The sequence below is a fragment of the Hibiscus syriacus genome, unplaced genomic scaffold (genome assembly GCF_006381635.1).
Source record: "Hibiscus syriacus cultivar Baekdansim isolate YM2019G1 unplaced genomic scaffold, ASM638163v2 tig00111105_pilon, whole genome shotgun sequence".
NCBI classification, from domain to species: Eukaryota; Viridiplantae; Streptophyta; class Magnoliopsida; order Malvales; family Malvaceae; genus Hibiscus; species Hibiscus syriacus.
The window spans coordinates 1,040,046-1,051,191 of record NW_024062987.1 but is presented as its reverse complement, the minus strand read 5'-3'; positions in this window follow the sequence as shown (position 1 = coordinate 1,051,191).

Sequence of the window (11,146 nt, the reverse complement as noted above, 5' to 3'; positions counted from 1 at the left end):
ATTATTGGTACTCTGATGGGGAGTATTAGTACTTGGACCCTGTAGTATCAATACTCCTATATGAGTATCGATACTCTCCTGATACTTAAGTAAATTTTCTATTCTGCTGAAGAACAATATCGATATTGACTCATACAGTATCGATACCCTGCTCGAAAATACCCTATTTAGACTCGAAAATGACACTCAAACCTCCCAAATTCTCTACTATGATATTTTCCACTTGTTATTAAGTCTTATAAGAAATTAAGGGAGGTTACACAAGGCTTAGAAACATGCTAAAAACATTAAACATAAAATCTACTATGAAAATCTACTAAACATGCTTAAACTAAAATTTCTAGCTAAATTTCTTTCTAATGATTCTACAACTGGTATGAGAAAGTTATAACTGTGTTACCTTCTTGGTTGAGTTGCTAAAATCTTTTTCAAATTTAGCTTGGGGTCACCTTTTTCTTCTCTCTTATTTTTGAACTTTCTCAACTTCTTTAACTAATCAAAAGGAAGAAAAAGAGTTTATTAACTTATCTAAGGATTAAAATATAGATAAGAACACTCTAAATAACTGAAATTCACTAAAATTAACTTAAACCCTTGATTCCTTTAAAAATTCATTTTTGATTTTTTTAAAAAAAGCTTAAAATTAAAAGCTAATGGAAGCTTAAGGAATAGAGGTTAGATTTCTTACTTTAGTTTCTTCGAACTAAGTTTGAAAATCTCAAAAGCTTCTAATTTTGGCTTGGCTTTGGGAGAGAAAAGGAAGAAGTAGGAGAAGATATTTTGGGGGGTTGATTTCATGTAAATTCTAGAAGATAAAGTGGGGTTTTATCTATTAAAACTAGCTATGAGTAAATTATTAACTTGGTCCCTCCTTATTACCCTAACTTAAAACCATCACTAACTAAACTCTTGGACCGACCTTAGGTCCAATACTCTTAAGAATTGGTCTAAAATGACTTGGACGGTCTAATAGGCTCAACTAACGGGTTTCGGGTTAACCGAAACTACTGACTCGTGATTCGAGGTATTACACATCACCAAAAGTTAAGACCTAATTAAAAATGAAGAAATGTAACATGTGTCACAACTTGATTGGAGAAATAAATTTATTAAATTAAATTGAAATTATGACTTAATTAAAAATTAAGAATGAAAGTTAATCTCGGTGTTCAAATTAATTAAAAGAATAAAATATTTTAAAGTTAATGCTCAAATGAAGGCATTAGATAAATTAAAAACAGAATTAGGATCAAATTGCATTAAATGAAAATCTAAGGAAACAAATCATATACAAGTAGTGGGCAAAATGAAAAAAAAATACAGTGCCGCAAATAGGTAACTTTACAAGGACTTAAGCCCTAATTATACTAATTTTGTTAACTGCTACGTAAACACCTCCGTTATATGTTAACGACAGTTGGCTATATTTAGGAGTGTTCAAATTTGGGTACCCAGGTCTTCGAGTATTAGATTTTTCAGCTCGTTTTCGGCCCGTGTCCCGATTTGGATGTTGCGGGTACTCGAATTTTACGGGTACCCGGTTCTTTTTTTCAATTTTGAAAATATTAATTTAAAAAAAAACATACACAAATTTAAATGTTCAAATTACGTAGTCCAACATCCAAACAGAGAATTTAAAAGTTCGAAATACATTCGTTTAGGGTCATCCATGCATACCCCTGAACTAGTTGGTTCATGCAGTCACACTTAGGACTTGGCATTCGGTTCGGAATTCGAGTCTTGAATCTGCAATCCTTGGTTTATTCACAAACTCCGATTCTGTTTTATACCGAGTTCGGGTGTACATTTGCAGGTATTGAACTGTGTATTGAGACTGGTTTGGATGCAGCAAGTGTTGGGCATTCAAACAGTATCGCTCCTGCGTAAGACAGCCTTGGTTGCAGTAGTGGCTAGCTTGGAGATCATTCGTCGAGGCATTTGGAATTTCTTCAGGTAATGGGTACGAGTTCGAGTGTCGTATGTGTTCGAATTCGAATACCGAAACATGGGATTCGAACAAATCAGAGTTTCTTATTTGGGGTTTAATTAACTGAACAGGTTGGAGAATGAGCATTTAAACAATGTGGGAAAATACAGAGCATTCAAATCGGTGCCCTTGCCATTTTTCTATGACAATAAGAGCTTATAACAGCCATTCAAATCAATGATAATTCCATTTTAGATTACCTTTATTTGTTTACTTGTATATTATTTTCTGTTGTAAATGGAGAGAACCAAAAACAAAAACAAATACATAATTCAAATCGATAAATATATATATAAAAAAGTACCCGGAAAAATCTAATTTTGTGACCCGGGCCCAACCTGAGAAATGTCGGGCCGGGTACCCGACCTGTAACTTCAATTTTTTTTAAAAAAAACTCGGGTTTTTTATTTTGGCTCGTCGGGTCGGGTATTTTTAAACACCCCTAGTTATATTGAAACCATTTAAATAGTTCAGTGGTAAAATTGATGTAAATTTAAAAATGGTATTCATTTCAAGACCAAACCCATAGTTGGGAGGTCATTTGTGTAGTTTACCCTAAAATTAAATATTACTAAGTTTTCATGTATGTACAATATCGATCTTTTAGATCAAGCTGCTAAAGCCCAAATACATGGGTTTAAATCAGGCTTTCTTGCCCTTTTTCCCTAGCATACATCATCTATACTTGGCCCATCTATACACTTCTGTATTTATTTTAGTGCATTTTCTATTTTTATATATACACACACATATATATAACCCATATTAAAGTTAAAATACACTAATCTCTGACCAATTATTTAGTGTATTTATATTTTGTAGTATCACCAATATCTGCTTTATTGATCGAGTAATTGAATGTAAGTTAGTAATAGATTAAAAACCCAACATTGCTAGGGATGGCAAACGAGCGGGTCGGGTGCGGATACCCCATCCCCCATCCCCATACCCACCTACTATTTTTCAATCCACCACCCGCCCACCACCCATGATGGGTACAAATTTTCAAATCCACACCCGCCCACGAGAGTACATTTTTAAATCCATCCCCACACCCACTACCCACTAGCGACATACCCATCTAGACCCGCCTGACAACAAACTAATGAGATGTTGGAGTTAGTTCCCAGACAGTTCGTGATAGGGTAGCAGCACATGCTTCAATTTGTCAGAGGAGTGGCTCTACGAATGTTATGGAGACAGATTATAGGGAGCATGTAGTCGCAAAGCTGGATTGTTGTGTTGCTTTCGATGTTAATGCTCATAGTGCGCCTAATATGGGTTTTGAGGGGCTAAAGAACATGAAAACTGCTGCTTTTGATGTTAATACTTATAGTACGGCTAATTTGTGTTTGGATGGGCAGCATGGGCTAAAGAACATGGAAAGTGACGTGGTTAGTGGGATTATGGGTTTAATCAAAGAGCCGAATATTTTCCTAATTAAATACCAGATTAAAGACTAAATATCCTTAATATTTAGTTAAATTATATGTTATATATTATATAATATTAAAATTTATAAATTAGTCTCTAAAATTACACCTAAATTCATAATGGTCCAAAATTTAATAGATATTTAGCTGGGTGGGCGGATGCGGGGCGGGCGGATGCGGGGCGGGTAATGTCTCAAACCCATTACCCGCCCACCACCCACGACGGGTACCACTTTATAAATCCACACCCGCCCACTACCCACTAAAATTATACCCATCCCCGCTCCAATTGGAACGGATACGGTGCGGAATCCACGAAACCGTACCCGTTTGCCATCCCTAAACATTGCTGTTTTGGGATCATTCAAGGGAGAAAGTTTTATTTCAAATAATTCATATAAAGCAAGCATATCGTCATCACTTACCATAATTATAGTAATTAATTAATAACGGTTCATAATTATGTAACCTTGGATAAGTAGTGCACATTGAATGTCAACTTTTGTACGAGGTTTTCAAACAAAGATTTCGCTCTTTCCTGCATGCATTTGAATATCAAACCAATAAATTCATATGCAGAGCAAACCCCACTTGGGTTCATTGAACTTTCATAAGGGGACCATTTGTGGGGGGGGGGGGGGGGGTAAGTAATGTTTTTTCCTTCTCGAGGTGAAGTCGTAGAGTTCAACTATTTCAAAGTTTAAATTGAATGGCCCATAGTTCCATTATGTCCAACCCCCTAAAACTTGGGACCTCAAATGCCCAAAATCCCACAGGAACTCCATGCGGGCAGCTGTTTTGGGGATAAGCAACAAAATCGCCCTTAGTTTCCCCTTTCTCTACAAGATGGTGGATGGCCTCCAAATGTAGGAACCCCAAATGACCCAATAAAGTCATTTAAAAAAAAGTTCGAGTTTAAACCTAGCTAAGGGTATCACAATCAATAAAATCAAAAATTTTATCTTGAAAGTCTAGGGTTTAAATCTCGAAAAGAAAAATATGACATGTCAAATCGAAAGAGAAATGGGGGTTATGGGGGCAATGATATTTTGCAATTTGAAGAGATGCCTATAATTAGACAATGTATTTGATGAAACATAGTGCACACGGGAGAGATAATGTTGGATGTCTCCCCCAAGGGTCCTACCAAAAACATTGTACAATTACAAATGGGACTAGTCCATGTTTGGGAGATGGATGACATTTCAGTCCATGTTTGGTGCACATAACTTAATGCATTTTATTATAGGAAGGAGAAAAATCTTCTATTGAAATTATTAATTTATAATACATATGTGAAAAAATCGTTTCGAACTGATTGATCAATAAATTAAATGTTAATGATGTTATTAAAAGAAATATTAAAAAAACGAATAAATCAGAAATGCATGGAAACCTAAAAGGCTAGAAATGCAAATATCAACTATTTCATTTAAATTTTTAAAAAATAAAAAAATAAAAAATGGGTGCATTGGATTCCCACTATTCTTAGATAGTTAGATAGATATAAAAATGAAGAATCAACCACAAAGGGGAAAAAAAGAAAGAAAAAAACAATAATGTCCATTCTTGGGGTAATGTTTTTTTATGCATGGCAACAGAAGCTGATGATCACATGCATGGCTGCCCCACACCCTCTGCGCTGTGCCCCATGATGAGGGGCTCCTAAACCATTGGGACCATTTTTAGATTTGGATTTCCATTACATCTACAGACTATTTCCGATGAATTTGGATTAATATTAACTAAATAATCACATGATTTTTGAGTTTTTCCTTCATAGGCGATTTCAATTTATTATCAATATATTAACTCATTATACTTTTAATTAAAAAGTATGAGTTATAATAATAAGATTTATCGTATTTTTAAAGAGAAAATCAAGTTCGAATCTTAAAAATGATAGTATTAATCTTCTTTGGTTATTTTTTAATGTTTTATCCTAACTATTATGTCTTGTTAGGCATTGTAAAATAACGGAAACAATAATTATGAAAGTGTACAATAACAGGTTTAGAAGGAAGGGAGAGATGTTAACTCAGAGAATAGATTAGATTTTTTTTTCCTTTTTTTGGGTAGATTTTTGCTATCAATCCTTATAGTATATTTAAGTTACAAATTTAGTCCTTATGTTTTAATTTGACGCTTTTTAATCTTCACACTCTTTAATTTTTAAAATTTCGGTCATTGCATAAATAGTAATCATCGAAATATGTTAAACTAAATTATGCTATATTAGTTCTTGTGCATAAGTTGTATGTCTAGTTTATTTTCTCCAGTTTGATCAAGTAATTAAGTTATATTGCCCTCATACTATTTGGGTCAAGACTGAAGTTTTAAATCGAAAAGTACATGGACTACAATTGAATGCATTAGAATATAGGGACCAGATCAAGAACTTATATGTATTACATGGACTAGTGATAGAATTTCACTTTTTCGCTTTTACTTTGTTTTTCTTAGTAGCCAAGTAGATCCATGGAAACGCATCAGTGCATGTGAAGAAGTCCTTGGCTATAAAGAAGCCTATGGTTTTTCTTCTTCTTCTTCATAATTTGTTGCTTTCCATTTTTTCGGGCACTTTTGATTTTGTTTCTTATTATTATCATATTCAATTTTCACATTGCTTTTCCATATGTGCATATTTACCTGATAGGCATTGCTTATAAGAATATTTATATCTATAAACACACAAGGTAAATGGCACATACAAAATTATTTAACAAAGTGCTTTAATTATGACACCTAAGATAAATGACATAAAAATCATTTACCAAATTTCTTCACTTGATCAATTAATTTTCAGATTTCAAAACTTAATTTTATCCTAATAACTTAATTATGTAAATTGTATACTTCTTTCATAAAAGATCACCTTTGTTACTCATATATATATATATATATATATACAACTCCATTTTAGTAATAGTTACAAAAACATATCTAATTTTAAAAATTCATTTCATTAATCAGTTGAAGTTAATTAATTAATAAGACTAGTGCATAAAAAAGTAACCTTTCATTACTCTCTAACTCCACTTTTTTAAGTCTCGGAGGTTGAGGGTGACTCTCTTTTTCTTTTCTTCTTTTTTAATTTTGAAAGCGATCTCATCAATCTCTTTATAATTATTTTATAACCATTATTTAAAAATCAATTATGTCAATGTCTAACTACCGACTAGACCTAATTAAAAACGAAAGAAAGAAAGCTTAGATTTAAAGAACCGATTATTTAATCATTAATCAACTGTCTGTATGTACTTTGTTTGTATCGTTTATCGCCGGCATGGATACTTTAAAAGGCAATAATCTAATAAATCATTGGCGATTAATTAATAATTAAGGGCTCTAAGCACCGAGATTAATAATCAAATGCAGAAATCATTTTCAAATAATTTGTGGGGATTTACGCAATGAGCCAACATGGTTTACAAGTAGGATGTTTAATTTTCAATTTAAGGAATCTTATTGACTTGTTATTTCCACGAGGAATGCTTTTCTGCATGAACATGCAAAGTGACAAAATTAATATTAACTTAGGCCTAGGGTGTTGCTATGTGATCAGTGTTGCATTCATCTCAAGTTTTATTGGATATATATTTGCTAATTTTAATGTATTCATATAAATATATAACGTTTAATACATGTATTGAGTTCATAATTTTATTGCGTTTATCATATATATTATTTTCTTCTTTATTATATATATAACACTTTATCATATTCCATATCATATAATAAGTTATTAAATTTAATAGGACGACAATGAGGATCAAGAAAAAGATCTTGCGTGAGTTGCAATTTGACTCCTTCAACACAACTTTTTTTCAGATTATTAGTAATTCTTTTAAAAAATAATAACGTACGTTGAACATTGTTTCCGAGTAGACATAGCATTTTCAATGTTAGAGGAATTTAAAAATAATGAAAGTTCAGTAACCATTAAATTAATAATTATTATTAGAAATCACCAACATATGAGTGTTCAATACACATATAAATTGCAAAAAGATTTCTTGGGGGTTGGGGAAATATCAAATATTCATCTAGTACTTTTTTAATTAAACCATAATTCAAGACATGTAATTTATTTTTTTAATTAAACCATAATTCAAGACATGTAATTTAATTTTTTTAAGTAGGAAAGAGGCTAGGCCTTTACATTACAGGGATAAGTTATCTCAAATGGCCACCCAAGATCTCTAGAGAGTGTGATAACAAATAAGAGAATAGCTTCCGGGAAAGATGCGAGTTAAGCCATTGGAGTTTGCTGGCAGTTTGGCAAGAGAATCGTTGGCGGATTTTGTTTCATATCTGATAAGAACAAAGTCTACAATCTAAGGCTTCGAGTTAAATCGAGCAATTGCGCGAACGAACGAAAGGGAGTAAGAGTTTTCTGAAGGAGACGTAATCAGTTCATATACTTCTGCACTGTCAACTTGACATTAAACACACTCAAAATTATACGATCAGACGAGGTTGAGGTCGAATAACTCAAATTCAAATGTATTATTTAAAGAAAAAAACTCAAATTCGTTATTGTATTAGGTATGAAAATTCTCACATAAAATTAAATAAAATTCCACAAAATAAAAATGTAAGGCTATCACGAGGGCGACATTAGGGCAACTTGGCAAAATCATAGGGTGGTCGGAATTGGACCAATATCAAACTTGATGTGTCAACTTTGGAGTGTGGCCTTTCCTTGCCCCTTCTTCCATTCAACATATATATTTAATTTGCTTAAATTAAAAAAAATCGTATACTATGTTTCTTTTTTTCTTCAAGTCCATAGATTATTTTAGTTAAAATAAGTCTTTAGACTATTATATGTAGAACATATAAAATTTTATAACTAAAAAAGTTGTAGAACATAAAATGGTTACATATAATAGTTTAAGGACTTAAAAGGGGTGGGTAGGAGTGAGCTTTTAAAGCACGGTTGTAAGGGATTTTCATAAGCGAAATTCGTGGTTGTAATTGCGATATGCTGAATTTTTTTGGTATCGTATAGGCGTTTGTTAATTAGTAACAGTATGTTAATTCTGTTGTCGAGTTGTATCTTGTAACGCCCTAGATCCCGGGTTAGGAGTTTTGGGCTAACTCGAGATGGGCCTTGAATTAATTCTTTAACTTTTAGGAAACCTTGGCACAAGCATAGGAAGATTTGGGCTTGTTTAGGCCCAACAAGATATAAAAGGGATGTTTTCAGTTTATAACCAGAATTAGAGGGACCAAGGAAGTGATTTTACCATTGTTCAAAATAAAGCCTGAAAACCAATTAAGAATAATGATCTCACGTCTGAACATATGTCCCTCTTTTCCATATATCTATTGTCTTCTTCTCTTCTCCTCAACTCAATCTTCATTCCTCTTGAAAGAAAAAAGGTACAGGCTTTAAGATTTCTAAGAATTGTCCAAGGAAACTAAGGTAAGATTCATAATCCTCATCACCCCAGCTTCAAATTAATCCCTCAACCTCTCCATTCTACCAAGTTCGCCAAAAACGAGTTTAGTGGGTTTTTTGAAAACCCAAGTATTTCTAGTTTATTTTGGGAAGAATTAGGCCTCTTGGAACATTTTAAATTCTCCTCTAATCATCCCAACAACGTTAGTAATTTATATGCTTGATTTTGTCCAGTGAGAGAGAAGTTGGGGAAAACTCTCAAGTAAGGGGAAAGAGAAACTCACCTTGGGTTGACCTTTGGGCACCCTTAGCAGCTTTGCATCATCAGGTAACTCATTTCTAACTCATCTATACCATGTGTAGGTCATTTAGATGAAATTGATAGGTTGCATGAGCTTGAAGCATTTTTCATGGTAGATTCATAACGTGGGTGTTTCAGTATGTTCTAAGACCTATTTATGACCTTTAATATCAAATAAAGCATTTAAACATCAGTTGGGGACCCCAATAGGGTATTTAGGGGTAGAAATATAAGATTTTCATGCCAAAAACAAGGCACCCAGTAGCGACAGTATCGATAATGTAAGAACAGTAGCGACAGTATCGATAATGTAAGAACAATATCGATATTGTGCTTCAGTCAGACACAAATTAAGTAGTTTTATAAGGGTAGTATCGATACTCCTTCATTGAGCATCGATACCAGGGCAGGAGTATCGATACACTCCATAGGGGTATCGATACTAGGGTGTTTTTAACATCGAACCAAAATTTGTTATTGATACTCAGTCAAGTATCGATACCCCAGAGTCATAGTATTGATACTCCTTCTAGGATATCATTACTGCTTTAATCAAATAATCACGTCAGTTTGAGGGTATTGATACCGAAGGTCTGGTACCGATACTGAAGGGTTAGTATCGGAACCCACTAGCAGATTTGGATAAATAATCCAAGGGTTAATGGATTTGACCCGAGGTACCCCACATACTCTGAATAACCATAAATAAGACTTCAAGTGATAACAATAATTAATATCATAACAGTAGAAACAGTAACAACTAGGATTACATAAAACTAGCCCTATTTGACGCTCGAGAAACAGCCAGGACACTCGAGTTCCTCTTCGCAGAAATACGACAGTCAATGGATATCCAAGGCACTACATCAACCGACTGGGCGCAGATGCCCCAAGACTCGACGGAGTAAGTCTGTGGAATGTACGTTTCTGATGCAGCTCTGTATCTCACTCCATTTTATCCAAGGGGTCGATGTATGATTCTAATGCAACTCCAGGTCTCACTTAGGCACCCGAGGACTCTGGTAGGCTAGAGGGGTGCGTGAGCTCCGAGATGTAGCCCCTCAGTTGCACCATGATGCTTGCCATAAACTAGTAGTTCAATATTCAATAGGTTCAGACCTGTGCCACTATCCATTTCATTTAATGCATGCATGTAGTATAATATAGTTATTAGTAAGGCACTGAGCTCGTAAGCTCATCGTTTGGAATATGTTTTCGTGCGCAGGTTCTTAGGGGCAGATCTTAGGGAGTTATCGTCGCCAGCCATTCCAGTACAGCAGTTCAAACCAGCAGAGACCATCAGAGTACGTCTTGAGTCATCTTTAGAGGGCATGTACTATTATGGACCATTTATGTATTCAGTCATAACTCTATTTGATACTCAATATTTGTATTACTTTTGGATGTATTTTGGGAGCTACCTATTATTTTGTAAACCCGGATTATCAAGTTTTATTTTTATCACTATGGATGGATCTTTTTCAGTGATTATAAACAGTTTTAAAAGAAAATTTTTTGGTCATTATTTCGGTAGTCTCGTGTAACATTATAATCCATGGATCTTTGAGTAAAACTTGATTAGGGTGTTACATATTTATTTCCTAGTTGTGTTGTGTTTTTTTCCTCCAATTGGTTGTAGGGAGGTTTTTAATGAGGCACATAACTTTGGTCTTGGGTTTTCTCTTCAAGTCTTTATTAAAATAAATTTGTCGAGCAAAAAATAGTTTAAGGACTTATTTTGGTTAAAAAATAGTTTAGTGACATAATTTAGGAATTTTTTTTAGTTTAAGTCTATTTAAACTTATAAAAAGAGAAAATTTTAAAAGGCAGATGAAGATAATTTTTTTACATGAATAACAAATTATATCAATTATTTACGTAAATAACATCTGAGAATGATTATTGGCTTAATACAAAATAAGTGTCCAAACTAAGCTTCGAAAAATATTTTAGTGCCTAATTTTTTTTTGTTAAAAATAGGTGTCTAATATTTTCAACGTTACACTTTTAGGTGCTTG